Source organism: Hippopotamus amphibius, chromosome 11 (assembly GCF_030028045.1).
Source record: "Hippopotamus amphibius kiboko isolate mHipAmp2 chromosome 11, mHipAmp2.hap2, whole genome shotgun sequence".
In the NCBI taxonomy this organism is placed as follows: Eukaryota; Metazoa; Chordata; class Mammalia; order Artiodactyla; family Hippopotamidae; genus Hippopotamus; species Hippopotamus amphibius.
The window spans coordinates 23,825,964-23,849,926 of record NC_080196.1 but is presented as its reverse complement, the minus strand read 5'-3'; the positions used below and the strand labels follow the sequence as shown (position 1 = coordinate 23,849,926).

Here is a 23,963-nt window from a genome sequence, read left to right as displayed (position 1 = left end):
CCAGCAACAACACAAGATGCACCGGGACCTACTGTCTCCCCATACAGCCAGGTGAAACTCTTCCTCATTGTTTAAAAGAGATTAAAGTGTAATATGATAAATGTTTACTTTCATTAAACAAAAACACTATAGTATTTTGGGAATTGTAGGAATGTTGATTACAGATTCAACTTACCACACAAAGGGGAAAATCCTGTATAACAGAAAAATAAACCACTGCCACCTTGTGAGGACAGAATGAGAAGATGGTGGTGTATGAATCAGGAAGCCCTCTATTCAGGCACAGACTCTGCTAGAGCCTTGATCTTGGACTTCCCTTGGACAGCAGTTTGGATATGTGGAGTCTCTGTATGGCAAGAATTCAGACCCTCTATTGAGAACTGATGCTTCAAAATGCAAGCATACAACACAGATTCAAAAATATGTTTACAATGGAAGGTTATAGAATTATATTTGGAAATTAAATAAAAGAAAAATTAAGGTTCAAATGAAAGAGAAAAAAACCAACCATACTCTTCTGCCAAGCATTCCTGGTTAAAGAAAGTCTTAATTTTGAAACCAAAAAGTGGTGGGCCTGGGGGAGGTGGAGGAGGTGGAGAAGTGTCTTTGGTTGGGTCCAGCCTTGCATGGTGGGGCGGGGGCCTTGGCAGCCATTGGGTCACGACATCACATGCTCCGGAACGCTTCTAATCAGCTGCTAGCACTTCCACCGAGGTAGAAAGTGCTGGCTATTTTTTTTTTAATAGGACTGAAGTATCATCATCAACTTCAAAGTCTCCATAGTCTTTTAGGCACCGCACTTCTATGTATAGGCTTTTTGGAGGTTTCACATCCTGCGTGATGTCCAAACCTTCATCTCCTCCCAATGACCTCATGTAGGTTGCAGGCAACTTTTTGTAATGATTGAAACACTCCTTTTCTTCAGCAGACATGTGAAATCATAAAGCACTTGGCAAGACACTGCCATATTCCCACGTGAGTGCTCTAATCTGAAGCAATCGGTCTTACAGGTATGCTACAGTGCAGCACTGATTTCTTAACAGAGAACAGTGTTAAAATTTGATGGTTGATACGAAATCACTTAGTCCACCTGACTTCCCTTCATTCATATCAGATTGGTTTTGTTCCTATAAAGCTTTCATCTCCTCCAGAACTTGCCTGAGTCCATCGTCATTGAAGGCCGGTTGCCTTCGCTCGGCCGCGCAATGCAGCTCGCGGACCAGCTCGATCGCCTTCTCGCAGAACACGGTGGAGGTGCGGGCCCTTGCAGACCACAGTCTCTCAGGCAAACTGCCGCCGCTCTGGGCCCCATGGCCCCGGCTCCTACGGCTCCTGATGGCGTGGCCGGTGCTGTTTTCATTAACTGGTAAACATAAGCAGGCATATAAGTCTTCACTTGTTAACGCAGGCCTGAGTATTTATTGAATACGTTATATATCAGTTACCTTATAGGGACTTCCCTGGTGGTCCAGTGGGTAAGACTCCGCACTCCCAAGGCAGGCGGCCGGGGTTTGACCCCTGGCTGGGTAACTAGATGCTGCATGTCATGATGAAGATCCCGTATGCGGCAACTAAGACACAGCGCAGCCAAAATAAATAAATATATAAATATTTTTTAAAAATTATGGGGACTTCCCTGGTGGTGCAGTGGTTAAGAATCTGCCTGCCAATGCAGGGGACACGGGTTTGAGCCCTGGTCCGGGAAGATCCCGTATGCCTCGAAGCAACTAAGCCCTAGCAGCACAACTATTGAGAATGAGTTCTAGAGCCTGTGAGAGGCAACTATTGAGCCCTTGGGCCACAACTACTAAAGCCCATGTGCCTAGAGCCTGTGCTCTGCAACAAGAGAAGCCCCTGAAGGACAATGAAGAGTAGCCCCGGCTGGCAACTACAGAAAGCCTGCGAGCAGCAATGAAGACCCAACATAGCCAATAAATAAGTAAATTAATTAATTTTTTTAAATTTATTTATTAGATTTTTTTTTTTTATTGGCTGTGTTGGGTCTTCATTTCTGCACACAGGTTTTCTGTAGTTGCAGTGAGCGGGGCTACTCTTTGTTGCGGTGCGCAGGCTTCTCATTGCAGTAGCTTCTCTTTTTGCGGAGCGTGGGCTCTAGGTGAGTGGGCTCAGTAGTTGTGGCTCACAGGCTCCAGAGTGCAGGCTCAGTAGTTGTGGCGCACGGGCTTAGTTGCTCTGCCGCATGTGGGATCTTCCCGGACCAGGGCTCGAACCTGTGTCCCTGGCATTGGCAGGCAGATTCTTAAGCAGTGAGCCACCTAGGAAGTTCCGTAAATTAATTAATTTAAAAAAATTACCTTACAGGCTTGGTAGATATACTTGTGAAATTGTAGAACAGAAAATGTGACCCGTAGACTCCACCAGCTTGGAATTCTTTACCTATGGCTCCTCCCCATTCTTTCCCCCAGATTCAAACAATTCTGTTTTCCTTCACCCTGGACTCTTCTGTCCTCATGGTCTCTACCTAAATGAAAACACCCATGCCATTTTTACAGTTGTGGAACGAAGAATTGTCTAAGCATGATCCAAAGATGAAAAACCATAAAGAAAAATGGAAAACTTCTCTATGTCGACCACAAACACACAAAGACAAAAACACATGCCCATATTCACCAAAGACACATAAAATTTTTTGACAGAAGGGCGACGTATCAATGTTCTTCAGCCAAAGACCACCAGGAGCACTGTGGATGAACACGTCGGATTTACTGGTTGCAGCGAGGGAGAATGTACACATCAGGGACCATAGGGCGTCTAGGTGTGAAGGTGTTAGAACATATATAAGATTTGGGCTTTGGTTGGGTTATTTGGAGGAGGGTCTGTGGAGGAGGGGCTCAGTCTAGTTTGGGTGTTGTCAGGAAGTGGGGGCCATTCTATGACTGGGCATCTCAATGACTCTTCCCTGTAGGGAGGGCAGACTAGAGCGAGGATACGGCTGTGACTGGAAAGAAGCAGGAATCACTCTTATCAGCATAGGGAGAGGTTTGGTACATTGTGAGGGGCACAGTGCTGCCTTGTTTGGTCTGTGCTTGAACAGAATGATGTCGTGGGCTTGTTTTGTCTCACTGTGTCATGGTCTCAGGTGTCCTTGTCTGATGTGGATGTTCTGTGAGATGACACGTCCAATAGGAGGATAACACGGCCATGTGAGCACCAGCCCAGCTTCTGAGGCCTAATGTAAGTGTCAGACCAGTTCCTGATGTTGGGGTTGGTTTGTCCTTCCTGAATTTAATATTTTAAAGTAACTACATCCCAAACAAAAAATAATTAAAGAATGTTAGGAAACAATTTGGAAAAGAAGAAATGCAAATGTCAAATATATTAGTAATAAATAAATGTGAACAAAAATGAGAATGTGGAATAAAAAATGGGAGTAAAAATTAAAATCTGTCAATTTGGCAAAGATGAAAGCAAGTGGTGAGAGAATCAAGCAGAGGGTAGGAAGAATATACTGTCATAAAGATTGATGGGATTGAACACTGGTACAAAATTTCTAATGGGCCCTTTTGAAAATATCTCAATAATTTCAGTGTGCTTACATTTTGACCCAGAAATTTCACTTTTAGAAAATTATCCTAATTAGATAATCACACATGTTCTCTAAAATATATGTTCAACGAAATTCCTTTCCCTTTCTTTCTCTTTCTTTCTTTCTTTCTTTCTTTCTTTCTTTCTTTCTTTCTTTCTTTCTTTCTTTCTTCCTTCCTTCCTTCCTTCCTTCCTTCCTTCCTTCCTTTCTTTCTTTCTTTCTTCCTTTCTGCCTTCCTCCCTTCCTTCCTCCCTCCCTTCCTCCCTTCCTCCCTTCATTCCTTCCTTCTTTCTTCCTTTCTTCCTTTCTTTCTCTCTTTCTCTCTTTCTTTCTTCTCTCTCTTTGGTCATGCCTCAAGGCCTTTGGGATCTTAGCTTCCAGACCAGGGATTGAACCCAGGCCCCTGGCAGTGGCAGCGTAGAGTCCTAGACCAGAACTTGATCTGGTGCATTGTAGGCACTGGAATTTGGTTGGATGAACGAGTGACTAATAAATGACATCTTTCAACTTCTTCTGTGATGTTCTGTTATGTGGTCCTGCTTCTGTCTACTTCAGTTTATATTCTCCAATAAGCAGAGTGCATTTTGTTTGTTTGTTTGTTTGTTTTGTCTTTTTTTGCCGGGTCAGCTTGTGGGATCTTAATTCCCTGTTGAGGGGTTGAACCCGTGCCCACGGCAGTGAAAGCCACTGGATCACCAGAGAATTCCCCAAAGAAATTTCTTGAATTTTGGCTTATAAAAGCAAAAGAATGGAATTTGTTTAAATGCTATAATCACTATAATGATGGTAACTGTGAACAGAGGAACACTTAATATATCTCAATAACGCCACGTGTTTTTACACAGAGCAAATCCATGAGGCACCCAATGTGTGATCCCTTTGTAAAGACAGAGAGAGGGAGACGCAGACAGGTTAAGGAGCATATATTTCAAGGCCATCTTGAATCGAATCTGGAGACACTGGAAGTAGAATGAAGAGGAAAAGAAGACCCTGGTGATGGGAGACAGGCACTGTTGTGAGGGAGATGGATATTTAGCAGACACACCAAAGAGAAGTGCAAATCGCTACTGAGCTAAGTGCTGTGAGGAAAAATTCATGATATTATGAAAGCAGGTAACTAGGAGCCCTGATATGTCCCCTACCTATTATCAATAATATCTGAAAGACATATAAACATATATAAAAATATATGGCATATGAAACAAAACCAGAATTATAAACAATTATATATAATCATAGAAAAAGAAAGAACTCTTGGAAATTAAAAATATGATTATGGAAATGAATAATTCAATAGATGAATTAGAAGATTAAAGTCATACTCCAGTAAGTAGTATAAATGGAAGAGTAATGGCAAGGAGGAGACAAAATCTATAAGAATGTTAGTCTTGGGACTTCCCTGGTGGTGCAGTGGATAAGACTTTGCATTCCCACTGTATGGGACCCAGGTTCGATCCCTGGTCAGGGAACTATATCTCACACGCGTGCAGCCACTTAGAATTCGCATGCCACACTAAGGAGCTGGCAAGCCATGACTCATGAGCCCTGGAACCGTCACTAAGGAGCCTACCTGCTGCAACTAAAGAGCCCATGTGCTGCAACTAAGGAGCCGGCGAGCCACAGCTAAGGAGCCTGCCTGCTGCAACTAAGACCTGGCACAACCAAATAAATAAATAAATACTTAAAAAATAGAATAAAATACCCAATTCTTAAAAACAGAGAAATCTGAGAAATTTTATATTATAAAAAAAGAATATTAGTCTATCAACCAAGAGATTCCAACAAATTAATCGTACATGTTTAAAAATGAATGCTGCGTTGGAAATGAGTTTTAAAAATTTCAAGAAAATTTCTCAGAGTTTACAGACAAAAACTTACATCTTTAATGTCGTAACCAAATCCTTGCTGCAGTGGATGAAAACAGACTCATCCCAAAACACATCACAATGAAATTCCAGAAAGAGAGTGGAAATGAAGAGACCTTGAAAACTTCAAGAGCAACAAACACAAGCCTGGAGGTTAGAAGACATTGAAGCAAAACCTTCCTATTTCGAAGGAAAAAATACTTCCAGCACAGAGTTCTATATCAAGTGAAGATATAGAGTAGGAGGGAGGGTAGCCTAAGGCATTTCAGATATTTAGAGCTTCAGTGTTTTACTTTGCATGTGTCCTTCCTTGGGATACTACCTGCCAAAGTGGGGAGAGATGCTAGAAAACCAAAAAAAAGAGGAACATATGGGATTCAGGCCACAGGGGAACCAGAACAAAAGAGGCAAAGGGATGTCCAGGATGAGGTGAAGGAGATCTGGGCTGTCAGCCCGCCCCAGTTGTGCAGGGAATCAATCCACACATGGCAAGACTGACAGCTTTGGGGCAGGTGTGGTCACAAAGATGACGTTGGTAGAAACCAGATGTGCTGAAATATAAAAATTTAGATTGGGGGAGGAGAGTTTGGGAAAGATTTAGTATGAGTATAGTAGAAACTAAGCAAATGAAGAAATAAGATATTTATTAACTTCAGGGAAAATAAAAGATTGATTCAAAAAAGAAAAAGTAATCATAATTGCTAAATGCTCACTTGTGACTAGTGTTTACCTGCTCATAATAATGCAGTTACTGCACAGTGAGCTAATCAAAATGATAAAGTAATTATATTGGGAGGATGAGGGAATATAAGAGCCAATTCACTAAAACTTAAAAACAAAGGAGTATTATAGGTTCTATCTAGAGGCTTAGCAGTAACAGAGAATCAGCTAAAAGAACTAAAACAGCTTGTCTTTGAGATTCAGGTGACAGCAGGGGATGGGGGGACATCTGTCTTCATAATGAACCTTGTAGAAGTATTGGACTTTTGAAGCTATATGCATGTATCTATTTGGTAAAAATAAAAAGGCAACACTCTGGGTGAGGAGAGTCATAGAAATGGGGCAGTAGTTGGAGGGATATAGGGGATTGAGTGGTGGATTTTTATGGGAGGATTCAGTTATGGTTTATTTAGTTTCATTTTTTAAAAATGGGCAATATTACAGCATCTTTGTATGCAGGAAAGAAAGAGCCAGTAGAGAGTGGGAAAGTGATGATGCAGGGAAAGAGGGGTCCAATCCAGTGCCCAAGTGGAAGAGTGGCCTTAGACAGGAGGGGACCATCTGTCATCCCTGGTGGGAAAGTGAGAGCATAGGCGCAGATGTGGGCTGTGCGGGGCTGATGATGCAATTCTTACCTGAGTCCTTGCTTTCTCTGAAGGAAAAAAAGAAACAAGCTCATCACTTTAGAGGGGGGAGGGGGGAGGGAGTGGAGGGAATAGAGGAGGGAGGATGAAGTGATGGGTGAGAGTGAACTGATTCAGGAAATGGTATCTAGAGAGCGCAGAGTGGGGGCCACTGAGGTCTGTGCTCATCAGTTTGGAGAGAGAATGTTCCAGCACTTGGGCAGCAGCAGGAGGATGTATAATAGATTATGAGAAAACACAACAAAATATCTCCAAGTGTGAGGATTAGAGTTCTTTTTACATTGTCGTTTTTCATTTTTAACATTTGATAATTTTTCTTCAGTGACTATACATTATATCATATAGTAAATTGTACATATATATTGTATATATAATCAGAGTATAAAATCTCTGTTTAAATTTCTGAAAAGGAAGGCAGGTGGGAAGAAAGTGAAGAGCTGGGGGCACAGAGCTGGACGTGCTGGGCTCCAGGCTGGGCTCCGGGCAGTGAACCCACACAGCCTTTTCTCCTTTTCTCAGGACCAAGTTCTCTGTGGAGGCCATTGAGTAGGACCTTGTCACCTCTTTGATGCTTTTAAGAAGATAGCTTTTGTATCTTACATGGAATTTTTAGATATTTTCAGTAGGAAGATTTGTCCATACAGTGTAGCCCACTTTCTTTTCAGAAACTGAACTTCTAAGGCAAAATAGTTCAGTGAAAAGATAATTGATCCTAGAGTAAAGGGGCAGAATCTGTGTCCTAACGTATATTCTGAAGATATGTCAAGTGTTTTACAAGTATAAGGATTTTAGTGTAATTTATTTTTTGAAAACATTCATGCACACACGAGAATTCAAAAGATACTCAAGAATGTCCAAAAATAAATGTCACATTATCCTCCTCGTCCCCCAGTCATCCAAGTCCTCTATCCAGAAACCATCCCAGTTAGCAAATTCTCATTTCTCTTCCCAGAAAAATATGTCTATGTATTAATGTATCCTGTTATCTCCGTAAAAGGGCTCAGTCTACAGACTAGGGGAAAATATCTACAAATCACATATCTGATAAAGGATTTGTTTTACTCATAGAATATACATAGAACCCTTAAAACTTAAGAGTAAGAAAACAAATAACTCAAAAAATGAGTAAAAGTCTGAACAAATGTCTCACCAAAGAAGCTATACCAAAAAAATGGCAAATAAGGATATTAAAAGATGCTCATCATATATTGTTAGGGAAATGCAAATGAACATAATGATATACCATTACATACCTATTAGAATGGGCTAAATCTAAAAACTGGTAATACCAAGTGCTGACCAGGATGTGGAGCAACAAAACCCCTCCTTCACTGCGGTAGGAATATAAAACAGCAGAGCCATGGGACTTCCCTGATGGCTCAGTGGTTAAGAATCTGCCTGCCAATGCAGGGGACATGGGTTTGATCCCAGGTCAGGGAAGATCCTACATGCTTCGGAGCAACTAAGCCCTTGCTCCACACCTACTGAGCCTGCACTCTAGAGCCTGTGAGCCACAACTACTAAGCCCACGTGCTGCAACTACTGAAGCCCAAGTGCCTAGAGCCCGTGCTCCACAACAAGAGAAGCCACTGCACTGAGAAGCCTGTGCACTGCAAGGAAGAGTAGCCCCTGCTTGCAACAGCTAAAGTAAAGCCTGTGCACAGCAACAAAGACCCAATGCAGCCAATAACTAACTAACTATCTAACTAACTAACTAACTAACTAACTAACTAACTAACTAACTAAAAGAACTTAAAAAAAAGAAAAAACCAGCATAGCCACTATGGAAGATATTGGGCAATTTCTTATAAAGCTAAACATAGACTTAGCATAAAACCTACTGATCACTCTTCTAGGTATTTACCCAGCTCATCTGAAGACTTATGTTTGCATAAAGACTTGCACGCAAATGTTCACAGCACAACACCCCTTAAGTGTGGGCTAGGCATGGTGATTTCCTTCCAAAGACTACAGTATGGAAAGGGACAAAGTGAAAAAGAACTTCACACCAGAGAAACCTGGGGAGACACGACCTTAGGTGGTGAAGGTTAACATCATCCATGATCAATCAAGTGGGTGTTATTTATATACTCTTGCTATGTTGTGTTGAGAATGGCATTATCATGTTTGTGGTCCTCCCAAATACCCATAACTCCAGTCAATGACACTCAAAATGAGAGACATTTTACAACATACCTGGGAAATATTCCTCAAAAATGTCAAGATCGTGAAACATAAGGAATGTCTGAAAACTGTCACAACCAGATGAGCCTTAAGGAGACATGATTGGGACTTCATGTGGTATCTTGGATGGGATCCTGGAGCAGAAAAAAACACCCCAAAGTAATGAGACCCAATTAAGTATGGAGTTTAGTAATAATGTATCAATATTGCTTCACTGCAATAACAAATGTATGATGGTGATGTAAGATATTAACCACAGAGCAACTGAATATGGGATACAGAGGAAACCTGTACTAACCTGGTACCTTTTCTGTAAATCTCAAACTATTCTACAATAAAAATGTTTATTTAAAATATATGTCTCAGCAAAGGAAAAGGGAGTGAAAGAAAAAATTATCTACTTTTCAGTTGTTTTCACGAAGGGGTGGAGAGAGGGTTGTGGGGTGAAAGGATGGAAACCTCAGACACACGGCAGGGCTCCAGGGCTCTCCTCTCCTTCAGCTTCTACCCCCACCCCTGAGCCCGACCCCTGCCCTCCTCAGAAGACACTTTCTTCCCTCACTGATGTTCTTCCTTCAGGTCAGCCATCTCTGACTCAGACCACTGCCCGTCCTCTCCCCAGGCTGTGCTGAATAGGAGAGAGCAGAGTGGTGGCGCTCCTGTGCGGCCACAGGGCTGGCTGAGGACAGAAGACAGGAGATCCCTCTTGGCCTCCTCCCCAGGGTATCCCTGTGTTCCTGGCAGCACGTCAGAGCTGTGCACACAAGGGAGCATCCCCATTCAGTGTCAGATTCAGAATCTGGATTGCTTTCCAAAATACAGGCTGACGTTTTCCTTCCCATTAAATGATCATGAACTATAGCCTCAGGGAGGATCACATCTCCGGGCCATAACAGCTGGTTCTTCGGTCCAGGGTGGACCCCACAAAAATACTGGGTGTCTTCAGTCTCCTGGGTTAAGATCTTGAACCCAAAGTCCCTGTCACTTGTTCCTGCTGCTGCTTCTAGTAATGAAGGTTCCTCCTCCAGGAAATCAACTCTGGAATCTCCATCCCTAGGATGGGGTGGAGGAGGGGGAGGAGGAGATCCCAGGGTAATGGCCTATGAAGATGGGGAAACTCCTTGAGAAGCGAGGGGAGGGAGGAAACAGTGACATTAGTGGATGGAGGCCAACAGGAGTGGAGGGGGAGGAACCAGAGAGGAGAGAGGCAAGGGGAAAGTCAGTTTAGTGGACACGTGTTCAGGGAGAATGGAGTCTGTGTGGGGAGAGACACAGGGGCTTCTGGCCTGGGTGCTGGTAGAGGCTCTGTTTTTCACCTGGGTGGTAATAACACAGAAGTTAGCTCTATGATTGGTTGGTAAACTATATTTAAGTTTAGGCATTTTCGCATACTTCCAGGTATAGTTTAATTCAAATACAAATGGAAGAAAGGGAAGAGAGGAGGAGAGAGGGCAGGTGATTAAGGAGATTCCCTCTTCCAGAGTAAGACCCCCTTATGCTGGGGTGGCAGGGAGAATCAGGGAACTGGAAGAAGGGGAGAGGAAGGCCCGTGTTGTTCTGAAGGGGCTGGACCTTGATCCTGACTCCAGGGTTTCCAGATTTGCCCTTTCTGCACTGTGATTTCACAGCTGTGTCTGAATCCATCCCAGTTCACAGCCTTCAGCTACCTGGACTTGGTCTTTTTACTTGCTAAGACAGCAGGAGTCACTGCTCCCAGAAGAGTGGCCCTGGGGGTTCCATCATAGAGGTCATTGCTGGAGCTCAGAGGGCAAGATGTGGGGTGAAGTCTGGAGACTACAGTGGGCTACAGAGAGATCAGTGATGAGTTTGGGTCCAGGCTTCTGTAAAACATTTTCCCAGTAACCAAAAAGTGTTCACCCTCCTCTTTCCGCAGGCCTCCAGGCCTCGGGTGTCCTAACATCATACCCAAGGATGCCAAGGGTTTCACATCACCCAACCTTTGGAGCCTAGAGGGCAACCCCCTCCTCCTCAACCCTGAGAGCCATGACCCCAGCATCCTGCCTCTTCTTTCCCTTTGCGGATCTAACAGACAGGCCACCTCCAAACCCTGAAATTAAAGGCCCTGTGGTCCTGGATGCAAATCTAATTTCCAGCCCTGCTGATGACCCAGGGGTTTAGGGTCTCCTCGGTTCAGGGGAGGCTCCCCAGGGCCCCACAGGTTGCAGCTGAGCCACACCTCCAGCTGAGCGGAATCAGTAGATTCTGGATCTAAGACTGGGACCTGGAGGACCTCATCACCTAAGAACCCATCCACCAGATCAAAGTGCTCCTCAGGCGTACAAAAGTCTGCGGAGGCAGCTGGTGGTCTGGCTGAGTCTGTTCCCCTGTGCTTGCGGCTACATACAAAGTGCGGAGGAGGGCGTCGTGGAGCTGTCTGTCTGCTTGGCTCCTGGCCTGGGGTAAACTAGTGAGTAGCTCCTCCCCCTCCCAGCACAGCTCCCCCTCCCTCATCACTTACCAGGAACTACCTATCTTTCCTGCCCCAGTCTCAGCTTTAAGGATGTATTCATTCATCAACAAATGGTCATCTACTATGTGCCAGGCACTATTCTAGGCACTTTGGGGTATTTCAAACCAACTCAGGCAAAATCCCTGCCCTGATGCACTTACACGCTGAAGGAAGACCTAACAATAAACAACAAGGCACTTGAAGTAATGATCAGGGTGTCAAAAAGCAAAGAATGATCTAGAGAAAAAGAACAAGGTAGATGAGGGAGCTGGTTATAGTTTTAAATATTATTCCCAAGTTACAATTTCCTGAGAGATGACATTTGAGCTAAGTCCTGGAGGAGGTGAGGGAGTGAGCCCTTCGTCGTTGGGAGGAAGAGTGTTCTAGGATCACCCTCTGCACAGACCTGGGGCTCTGCTGGGGAGACGCTGAGGCTGCAGCAGGAACGGAGTGGTCAGACTTCAGGAAGGACCTCCTGTAGAGGAACGTGGGGATCGGAGTTTGTATATCTCGTGCCCTCCTCCCATTTGTGACTGGAGATTCATGAAACCCTCGAGATTGGAGGAAGAAGAAGGGCCTGTGAGTGGAGGAAAGTGGGGAGAGGCCGGAGGAAGCTGAGGTGGGGGTCCCGCCCCCACTCTGTCTCTCTGCTCCTCCTCTCCTGGGTCCAGTGTGAGGTGGAAGTGATGTTGATGTGGTCGGCAAAGCCTAGACTCGCCAGACCTGGAGGAAAGTCACCACATGGCAGGACAGAGAATTAAGGAATTTCTAACCCCGTGAAGACAAAAACAATAATTTCAAGAAAAGTATGAGAAAAAGAATGTAAAATCTCATCTGTAATCTTTTGATTGGTTATGTACAGAAATTATAGTATTTTGAATATTTTAGTTTAAATAAAATATCACATTATTTTCACCCATTACTTTTTAAATGTGGCTCCTAAAAATTTAAAATTATATCTATGGCTCAGATGTGTCATTCAAATTATACTTTTATTGGGTAACACTGTTTTAGAAGTTAATAATTTTAGCTCTTATGTTTAGGTCTATTCTTCATTTCATGTTAGTTTTTGTGTATAGTGTTCATTCTTTTCCTTGTGTCTGTTCCAACCTCATTTGTGAAAAAGACTATCCTTTCCCCACTGAGTTACCCTGATGCCCTTTCATAAGCGTGTATGTGTAGTTCTACTTATGCACTCTTTGTTCTGTTCCATTGATCTAGACCATACTTAGGCCAATACAACTTTATTTTGATTACTGGGGCTTTATAGTCAGTCTTGAAATTAGGTAATGTGCATCTCTGAAGTTTCTTCTCAAAAAATTATTTTGATGATTCAAAATTCTTTGCATTTGCATATGTTATAGAATCAGCTTGACAATTTCTTTTAAGAAAACCTGCTAGGATTTTTGATTGGCATTTAGGATTCAGGATTAAATTGGCTTTATTCTGTAGATCAATTTTGGAAGAATTGATGCCTTAGCAATATTGAGTATTCCAATCCTTTAATATGGTACTTTTCTCTATCTATTTAGTTTTTCTTTTCTTTCTCTCAGTGGTGCTGTGTAGATTTCAGTGTACAAATCTTGCATACTTTTCTTAAGTTGATGCATAAATCTTTTATTTTGATACTATTATAAATGGAATTTAAAAATTTCAATTTCCTAATTTTACATTGCTGGCACATAGAAATACAATTGACCTTGTACTCTGCCATCTTGCTAAATTCACCTATTAGTTCTAGAAGCTTTATTTACCTTAGGAATTTCTATGTACATGATCATGTCATCTGCAAATTAAGACCTCACTTCTTTATAATCTATATCTCTTTTACTTCTTTTTCTTGCATTAATGATCTGGCTAGGACCTCAGTACAATGTGTTATACAAATGGTGAGAGTTGACATACTTGCCTTGTTCATTATCTTAAGTAGAAAGTATTCAATCTTTCACCATAAAGTATTGATGTCTACTGTAGGTGTTTCATAGATTCCCTTTATCAGATTGAAGAAGTAGCCTTTTAATTCCTAGTTTGCTGAGACATTTTATGATGAATGGGTGTTGAGTTTTTAAAATGCTTTTTCTGTATGGAGATGACTCTATGGTTATTTTTCTTTATTCTATTAATATGATACATTACATTGATGTCTATATATTCATCTAGACTTGTATCCTGAGATAAAACTTACTTGGTCATAATAAGTTGGATTCATTTGGCTGATATTTCTTTTTTCTTTCTTTTCCTTCTGTTTTGTTGTTGTTGTTGTTGTTGTTATATTCATAGTTTGTTTTCCTGCTGCACCAACCCCCCCCCCCCCCCCCCCCCCCCCCCCGGCTGCGTTGGGTCTTTGTTGCTGCGCACGGGCTTTCTCTAGTTATGGTGAGCTGGGACTACTCTTCCTTTCCGTGCACAGGCTTCTCAGTGTGGTGGCTTCTTCTGTTGCAGAGCACTGGCTTTAGGCGTGTGGGCTTCAGCAGTTGTGGCTCGTGGGCTCCAGAGCGCAGGCTCAGTAGTTGCGGTACACGGGATTAGTTGCTTCATGGCATGTGGGAATTTCCCGGACCAAGGATTGAACCCGTGTCCCCTGCACTGGCAGGCAGATTTTTACCCACTGCACCACCAGGGAAGTCCCTGATATTTCTATAAGGATTCATGAGAGGCATTGGTCTGAAGTTGTCTTTTGATATCATTGTCTGGTTTTGGTATCAACATAATACTAGCCTCATAAAATGATTTGGAAAGTGTTTGCTCCTCTGTTTTTTTCCTAAGCATTTGTGTAGAACTGGTGTTAATACTTAAATGTTTGATAGAAGCCACCAATGAAGCCATATGAGCCTAGTTTCCCTTGTGGATTATTATTATTATTATTATTTTTGGCGCACGGGCTTAGTTGCTCCACGGCATGTGGGATCCTCCTGGAGCAGGGATAGCAACGGTGCCCTCTGCATTGGCAGGCAGATTCTCAACCACTGCACCACCTAGGAAGTCCCCCTTGTGGATTATTTTAATTATGCATTTAATTTCTTTAATTCATCCAGTATTATTTAGGTTTCCTATTTCTTCTTAATTCAGTTTGGTAATTCAAAGGAATTTGTCCATTTCATATCAGTTATCAAATTTAAGTTGTTTATAATAGTCTCTCATCCATTTAATGTTATAGTTTTCCCTCTAAACACTGCTTTTGCTGCATCTCACAAATTTTACATTTTCATTCAGTTGAAAAATTCTAATATCCCTTGTGATTTCTTCTTTAAGCCATAATAACCCTTGGGTTTAAAGTGTGTTGATTAATTTCCAAACACATGGAGATTTTCTTACTATCTTCATGTTATGGATTTCTAATTTAATGTCACTGTGGTCAGAGAATAAACACTATAATTTCAACGCCTTTAAATTTATTGATACTTATTTTAGGACCAGAATATGGTCTATTTTTGTGAATGTTTCACATACACCTGAAAAAAAAAGTCTATTCTATTCTTGTTGAATGTGGTACTCAATACATGTTATTTAGGTCAAGTTGGCTTACAAAATGGTTTAAGTCTTCTATATACTTTCTTGGTTTTTGTTTACTTGCTCTATTATTAAGATAGGAATATTGATCTACATATATAATAGCTAATTTTTCTATTTCTTTTTTAGTTCTGTTACTTTATGCTTCATCTGTTTTGCAGCTATGTAATTAGGTATCTATACCTTTATTGCTTCTCTCTTGTGATACTGCCTATTATTATAAAAATTCCTGTCTCTCTAGAACACTCCTGTCTTAAAGCACATTTTGCTTCACAGTAATCCAACCATTTCAGTTTTTATATGCTTTCTATTTAAATGACATATTCTTCTACCCTTTAACTTTTAACCTAATTTTGTTTTCGTATTTAGTTTTCTATTATACATAGCATATTTTCCAACTTGATATTTATCTAACCTGATAATCTCAGCCTTTTGATTGAAATTTTAGTCAATTTATATTTAATATGATTATTGATATGGTTGGATTTGGATCTTTCATTCTGCTATTTGTTTTTGAAGTGTTTCATCTCTTTTTCATTCCTATGTTTCAAGAAGGTATTTTTTGTGATTTTAACAACATCCTTACATAATTTGTGTATGCACACAAATTTCAGAAGCACAGATCTAGGATCATGTTTCTCAAAGGGTGAACCCCAAACACCAGAAGCTTATCTCAAAAGGCAAGTTTTCAAGTTCTGCAACTAGTTCTCTGTGGGTGGGATCTGCATTTTCAACAAGAACCCTAGGTTTTTGTGTACACTAAGGTTTGAGGACCACTGCTTTAGATGGTGGGAAGCTGGCCAGGAGAGGGATGTGGGCTGGAAATGGAATCATGGTGATTAGGACCTGAAACACACATGCCATGGCTTCTACTGGGATCAGTGAAGCTGATCTAGTTGAAATGTGGAGAACACAGATCTCTTGTCATCCACCAGAACCAGATGGATGTGATGGCAGGGAGGCTGCCACATCCATCCGCTCACTGGTGACCATGATGGATCTAATATGATGGAAACTACTGACTCAGTAATAACCCGTTACTTAGCGGGTTCACATGAGGGGCTATTGGAAACCCAGGTCCATCTCAGTGATACAGAGCCAGCCATGCTCCTGGCTCACAGAGGGCAAAGAATGGAAATATTTTCCCATTTCTCTGTAAAAGAATCCTGAAAAGTAAAAATGCAGGGCTCTTTTCCTGCATTAGCAAAGGTCTCCCACCCCTTGCTGAAATCCAAGGTCACCTTTACCATCTGGGGATTTTCATCCAGGGTCAGTTTGGTTTCTGGGGTCTGAGAGCCCAGAAATGTCCCCTCTTGACCTTCACAGCCCAGATCCTGTCATTCTGGCAAGAGGAGATCTTCCCTTTCTTCTAAATGACTCTCCAGCCACTTCCAGGATGCAGTGTCCCCAGTGTGATGGTGCCACCATCCAGCGGTGGGTCCCAGAGGAGTAGCCCTGCTGACCTAGCACATAGGGATTGGTGCACAATTTCTTGGGATGAGCAGACAACCCTAGCAGAGAGCTTCTCATGGTCACAGGTTCCCCATCTTTGGAGAACAGGCACTTCCAGTGACCCCTTCCACTGCTAGAGAAAGAGATTGAGAGTCAGAGCTCCACTGGACAGAAATAAGAGACCTGGATAGACTTGGAGCCACTTCATCCATTTATTCCTCAATTTCCTCCTTCATAAGATGGAATTATTGTTATTATTAAAGAATACTATTGAAACAGCTTATATTTACATAGCATCATACAATTTACAAAGCACCCATTTAAATTTCAAAGAACTCTAGGAGGCAAAGAGGGAAAGTGTTACTTCTTTACAGGACAGAAGCCAAGTCTCAGGAAGGTGAGGTGTTTGTGTCTGGTCAGCACCTCAGGCAGAAGAGCAGCTCTAAAATGACCACTGGAGCCAAAACTTACTTTTCCTGTTTTGTGCATTCTCCACATGAGGAAGGGGGACTTTCTGGATATCTCTATCCTTTAGGTTCCATTACTCACTTTCTGTGGCTGTTGCAGAAGCCATTTCTGGCTAATATGGATGCTTCAACTGTGGTTCACAAAAATCCTACTTAAGCTTTGAGTTAATGGCTTTGGTTCTTTTTTTTTTTTTTTAAGAACTTTTATTGAGATACAGTTAATAGACAATAAACTGCATATATTTAGAGTGTACAATTTGGTATTTTTTTTCTTGTTAGTAATGTAATTCCCCCCCAACCCTCCCCGCTTTCCCCACTTGGTGTCCACATGTTTGTTCTCTACATCTGTGTCTCTATTTCTGCCTTGCAAACCAGTTGATTTGTACCATTTTTCTATAGTCTGCATATATGTGTTAATATATGATATTTGTTTTTCTCTTTCTGACTCACTTCACTCTGTGTGACAGTCTCTAGGTCCACCCATATCTCTACAAATGTCCCAGTTTCATTGCTTTTTACAGCTGAGTAATATTCCATTGTATACATGCACCACATCTTTTTTATCCATTCATCTGTTGATGGACATTTAGGTTGCTTCCATGTCCCAGCTATTGTAAATAGTGCTGCAATGAACATTGGAGTGCATGTGTCTTTTTGAATGATGGTGTTCTCTGGGTATATGCCCAGAAGTGGGATTGCTGGGTCGTATGGTAACTCTATTTTTAGTTTTGCAAGGAACCTCCATACTGTTCTCCGTAGTGGCTATATCAATTTACATTTCCACCAACAGTGTAAGAGGGTTCCCTTCTCTCCACACCCTCTCAAGCATTTACTGTTTGTAGATTTTCTGATGATGCCCATTCTAACCGGTGTGAGATGATACCTCATTGTAGTTTTGATTTGCCTTTCTCTAATAATTAGTGATGTTGAGCAGCTTTTCACATGCCTCTTGGCCATCCGTATGTCTTCTTTGGAGAAATGGCTATTTAGGTCTTCTGCCCATTTTTTTTATTGGGTTGTTTGTTTTTTTGATATTGAGCTGGATGAACTGTTTATATATTTTGCAGATTAATCCTTTGTCTGTTGATTCATTTGCAAATACTTTCTCCCATTCTGAGGGTTGTCTTTTCATCTTGCTTATAGTTTCCTTTGCTGTGCAGAAGCTTTGAAGTTTCATTAGGTCCCACTTATTTATTTTCGTTTTTATTTCCATTACTCTAGGGGGTGGATCAAAAAAGATCTCGCTGGGATTTATGTCAAAGAATGTTCTTCCTATGTTTTCCTCTGAATTTTATAGTGTCTGGCCTTACATTTAGGTCTTTAATCCATTTTGAGTTTATTTTTGTGTATGGTGTTAGGGAGTGTCCTAATTTCATTCTTTTCCACGTAGCTGTCCAGTTTTCCCAGCACCACTTATTGAAGAGGCTGCCTTTTCTCCATTGTATATCCTTGCCTCCTTTGTCATAGATTAGTTGACTGTAGTTTATCTCTGGGCTTTCTATCCTGTTCCATTGATCTATATTTCTGTTTTTGTGCCAGTACCGTACTGTCTTGATCACTGTAGCCTTGTAGTATAGTTTAAAGTCAGGAAGCCTGATTCCACCAACTCCATCTTTCCTTCTCAAGATTGCTTTGGCTATTCGGGGTCTTTTGCGTTTCCATACAAATCGTAAAATTTCTTGTTCTAGTTCTGTGAAAAATGCCATTGGTAACTTCATAGGGATTGCAGTGAATCTGTAAATTGCTCTGGGTAGTATAGTCATTTTCACAATGTTGATTCTTCCAATCCAAGAACATGGTATATCTCTCCATCTGTTTGTGTTGTCTTTGATTTCTTTCATGAGTGTCTTATAGTTTTCTGAGTACAGGTCTTTTACCTCCTAGGTTAGGTGTATTCCTAGGTATTTTATTCTTTTTGTTGCAATGGTGAATGGGAGTGTTTCCTTAATTTCTCTTTCTGATCTTTCATTGTTAGTGTATAGAAACGCAAGAGATTTCTGTGTGTTAATTTTGTATCCTGCAACTTTACCAAATTCATTGATTAGCTCAAGTAGTTTCTGGTGGCATCTTCAGGATTTTCTATGTATAATATCATGTCATCTGAGAACAGTGACAGTTTTACTTCTTCTTTTCCAATTTGGATTCCTTTTATTTCTTTTTATTCTCTGATTGCTGTGGCAAGGACTTCCAAGACTATGTTGAATAGTAGTGGTGAGAGTGTACATCCTTGTCTTGTTCCTGATCTTAGAGGGAATGCTTCCAGTTTTTCACCATTGAGAATGATGTTTGCTGTGGGTTTGTCATACATGACCTTTATTATGTTGAGGTAGGTTCCCTCTATGCCCACCTTCTGGAGAGTTTTTATCATAAATGGGTGTTGAATTTTGTCAAAAGCTTTTTCTGCATCTATTGAGATGATCATGTGGTTTTTATCCTTCCATTTGTTAATATGGTGTATCACATTGATTGCTTTTCATATATTGAAGAATCCTTGCATTCCAGGGATAAACCCCACTTGATCATGGTATATGATCCTTTTAATGTGTTGTTGGATTCTGTTGGCTAGTATTTTGTTGAGGCTTTTGCAGCTAAACTCATCAGTGATATTGGTCTGTAGTTTTCTTTTTTTGTAGTATCTTTGTCTGGTTTTGGTATCAGGGTGATGGTGGCCTCATAAAATGAGTTTGGGTGTGTTCCTTCCTCTGCAATTTTTTGGAAGAGCTTGAGAAGGGTGAGCATTAGCTCTTCTCTAAATGTTTGATAAAATTCACCTGTGAAGCCATCTGGTCCTGGACTTTTGTTTGCTGGGAGATTTTTAATCACAGTTTCAATTTCATTACTTGTGATTGGTCTGTTCATATTTTCTATGTCTTCCTGATTCAGTCTTGGAAGGTTATATCTTTCTAAAAATCTGTCCATTTCATCCAGGTTGTCCGTTTTATTGGCATATAGTTGCTTGTAGTAATCTCTTATGGTGCTTTTTATTTCTGTGGTGTCTGTTGTAACTTCTCCTGTTTCATTTCTAATTTTATTGATTTGAGTCCTCTCCCTTTTTTTCTTGATGAGTCTTGCTAGAGGTTTATCAATTTTATTTATCTTCTCAAAGAACCAGCTTTTAGTTTTATTGATTTTTGCTATTGTTTTCTTTGTTTCTATTTCATTTATTTCTGCTCTGATCTTTGTGATTTCTCTCCATCTACTAACCTTGGGTTTTGTTTGCTCTTTTTTCTCTAGTTTCTTTAGGTGTAAATTTAGATTGTTTATTTGGGATTTTTCTTGTTTCTTGAGGTAGGATTTATTGCTATAAACTTCCCTCTTAGAACTGCTTTTGCTGCATCCCATAGGTTTTGGATCATTGTGTTTTCATCATCATTTGTCTCTAGGTAATTTTTGATTTCCTCTTCTAATTCTTCAGTGATCTCTTGGTTATTTAGTAGCATATTGTTTAGCTTCTATGTGTTTGTGTTTTTTCAGTTTTTTTCCTGCAATTGATTTCTAATCTCATAGCATTGTGGTCATAAAAGATGCTTGATATGATTTCAATTTTCTTAAATTTACCAAGGCTTGATTTGTAACCCAAGATGTGATCTATCCTGGAAAATGTTCCATGTGCCCTTGAGAAGAATGTGTAATCTGCTGTTTTTGGATGTAATGTTCTATAGATATGTATTAAATCAAGCTGGTTTATTGTGTCATTTAAAGCTTGTGTTTCCTTATTAATTTTCTGTCTGGATGATCTGTCCATTGGTGTAAGTGGGGAGTTAAAGTTCCCCACTATTGTGTTACTGTCAGTTTCCTCTTTCATATTGTTAGCATTTGCCTTATGTATTGAGGTGCTCCTATATTGGGTGCATATATACTTATAATTGTTATCTCTCCTTCTTGGATTGATCCCTTGATCTTTATGTAGTGTCCTTTCTTGTCTCTTGTAACATTTTTTGTTTTAAGGTCTATTTTATCTGACATAAGTATCACTACTTCAGCTTTCTTTTGATTTCCATTTGCATGGAATATCTTTTTCCATCCCCTCACTTTCAGCCTGTATGTGTCCCTAGGTCTGAAGTGGGTCTCTTGTAGACAGCATATATATGGGTCTTGTTTTTGTATCCATTCAGCCAGTCTGTGTTTTTTGGTTGGTGCATTTAGTCCATTTACATTCAAGGAAATTATTGATATGTATGTTCCTAATGCCATTTTCTTAATTGTTTTGTGTTTATTTTTGTAGGTCCTTTCTTCTCTTATGTTTCCCACTTAGAGAAGTTTCTTTAGCATTTGTTGTAGGGCTGGTTTGGTGGTGCTGAATTCTCTTAGCTGTTGCTTGTCTGTAAAGCTTTTGATTTCTCCATCGAATCTGAATGAGATCCTTGCTGGGGAGAGTATTCTTGGTTGTAGGTTCTTCCCTTTCATCACTTGAAATATATCATGCCACTCCCTTCTGGCTTGCAGAGTTTCTGCTGAGAAATCAGCTATTACCCTTATGGGAGTTCCCTTGTATATTATTGGTCGTTTTTCCCTTGTTGCTTTTAATAACTTTTCTCTGTCTTTCATTTTTGTCAATTTGACTACTATGTGTCTTGGCGTGTTTCTCCTTGGGTTTATCCTGCCTGGGACTCTCTGTGCTTCCTGGATTTGAGTGGCTATTTCCTTTCCCATGTTAGGGAAGTTTTCAACTAGAATCTCTTCCAATATTTTCTCGGGTCCTTTCTCTCTCTCTTCTCCTTCTGGGACCCCTATAATGCGAATGTTGGTGCATTTAATGTTGTCCCAGAGGTCTCTTAGGCTGTCTTCAGTTCTTTTCATTCTTTTTCTTTATTCTTTTCTGCATCAGTGATTTTCACCATTCTGTCTTCCAGATCACTTATTCGCCCTTCTGCCTCAGTTAATCTGCTATTGGTTCCTTCTATTGTATTTTTCATTTCAATTATTGTGTTGCATATCTCTGTTTGTTTGCTCTTTAATTCTTCTAGGTCTTTGGTAAATTTTCTTGCAACTTTTCCATCTTTGTATCCAGTCTTTTTTCAAAATCCTGGATCATCTTTGCCATCATTATTCTGAATTCTTTTTCTGGAAGTGAGCCTCTTCATTTAGCAGTTTTTCTGGCATTTTATCTTGTCCCTTCATCTGGTACAAAGTTCTCTGCCTTTTCATTTTCTCTATCTTCCTGTGGCTGTGGTTTTCAGTTCCACAGAACAAAATACTGCTGATATTGCTTGATACTGCTGTCTGCCCTCTTGTGGAGGGAGCTATCTAGGAGGCTTGTGGGTGCTTCCTGATGGGAGGGACTGATGGTGGTTAGGGCTGCGTGGGCAGAGCTCAGTAAAACTTTAATCTGTTTTGGTGGGCAGAGCTCGGTAAAACTTTAATCTGCTTGTCTGCCAGTGGGTGGGGCTGTGTTCCCACCCTGGTGGTTGTTTGGCCTGAGGTGACCCAGCACTGGTGCTTACAAGCTCTTTGGTGGGGCTAATGGCCGACTCTGGGAGGACTCATGCCAATCTCTGCCACCAATGTCCCTGTCCCCTCAGTGAGCCACAGCTGCTCCCCACCTCTGCAGGCAACCCTCTGACACCAGCAGGTAGGTCTGGTTCAGTCTCCTATGGGGTCACTGCTCCTTCCCCCTGGGTCCTGGTGAGCATGCTAATTTCTGTGTGCCCTCCAAGAGTGGAGTCTCTGTTTTCCACAGTCCTGTGGAGGTCCTACAATCAAATCCCACTGGCTTTCAAAGTCTGATTCTCTGGGGATTCCTCCTCCCATTGCCGGACCCCCAAGTTGGGAAGCCTGATGTGGGGTTCAGAACCCTTACTTTAGTGGGTGGACTTCTGCAGTATAACTGTTCTCCAGTTTGTGAGTCACCCATCCAGCATTTATGCGATTTGATTTTAATGGGATTGCACCCCTCTTACCATCTCATTGAGGTATCTCCTTTGTCTCTGGATGTGGAGTGTCTTTTTTGGTGAGTTCCAGTGTCTTTCTGTTGATGTTTGTTCAGCAGTTAGCTGTAATTCTGGTGCTCTTGCAAGAGGGAGTGAGTGCACATCCTCTTACTCTGCCATCTTGAACTGTCTCCTGGCTTTGGTTCTTAAAAGAAATCAGAAAATCATTTATTTTATGTTATTTTTTAAAATTTATTTTATTTATTTATTTATTTTTGGATGCGTTGGGTCTTTGTTGCTGCGCACGGGCTTTCTCTAGTTACGGTGAGTGGGGGCTTCCCATTGTGGTGGCTTCTCTTGTTGCAGGGCATGGGCTCTAGGCACTCAGGCTTCAGTAGCTGTGGCGCACGGGCTCAGGAGTTGTGGCACATGGGGTTAGCTGCTTCATGGCATGTGGGATCTTCCCAGACCAGATATGGAACCAGTGTCCTCTCCATTGGCAGGCGGATTCTTAACCACTGCACCACCAGGGAAGTCCTCAGGAAATCATTTCTTTTAAAAGTCTTGTCTGAATTATTATTTCCTCCAGCAGAGAACATCAAACTTTCCCCACTCTGCTGTTTTAAGCACAGTTTCTCCCCCAACACAGACCTTTGAGAGTCTTTCATAATTTCATTCACAAATATGCATGGATCTTGTTCAGAAGCCACCAGGAAGGAAACAGGACTGTTTGCACTGACTGTGACTGCTCAATAGGTCTCTCAGCTTTGTGCACACAGGCGTCACCCTGGGTAGCTTTCTCCTGCACATCTGCCTGCGTTCACCAGGTGAATTGACTTTCTGAAATCCACCCTCATTGGTATAAAAGTTGTTTATTATATAACTCACAATACCCACTACTCCTAAAATTTGGTACAAGACCCAGTTCTGCCACTTTTCGACATTAATGACTTTAAAATTGATTTATCTCCATCTTTACACATAGTTAGAATAATTTTAAAGGCTTTCCTAGCTCCAAATCTTAACATTTTCTGTCAATCAAGATTTTCTGTAGTTTCACTTTCCTTATTTGTCACATTTCCTCAGGATTGAAATGAGGAAGCTGTCAAGTATGTCAGGCTTTTGATCAGGTTTATCTACTTAGTTAGAAATGTGCGTGATGAAGGACTGTGGTTTTTTTGTTTGTTTGTTTTTGTTTTTTTTAAATAAAAGGACAGAAACTATTTTTATTCAC

At 41.2% G+C, this 23,963-nt stretch overlaps 1 pseudogene; it reads right to left on the bottom strand.

Moving 5' to 3' along the window:
• Positions 1-658: 658 nt before the first annotated feature.
• On the bottom strand, positions 659-9,548 carry LOC130830853 (DNA replication complex GINS protein PSF1-like; annotated as a pseudogene).
• Between the last annotated feature and the right edge of the window lie 14,415 nt (positions 9,549-23,963).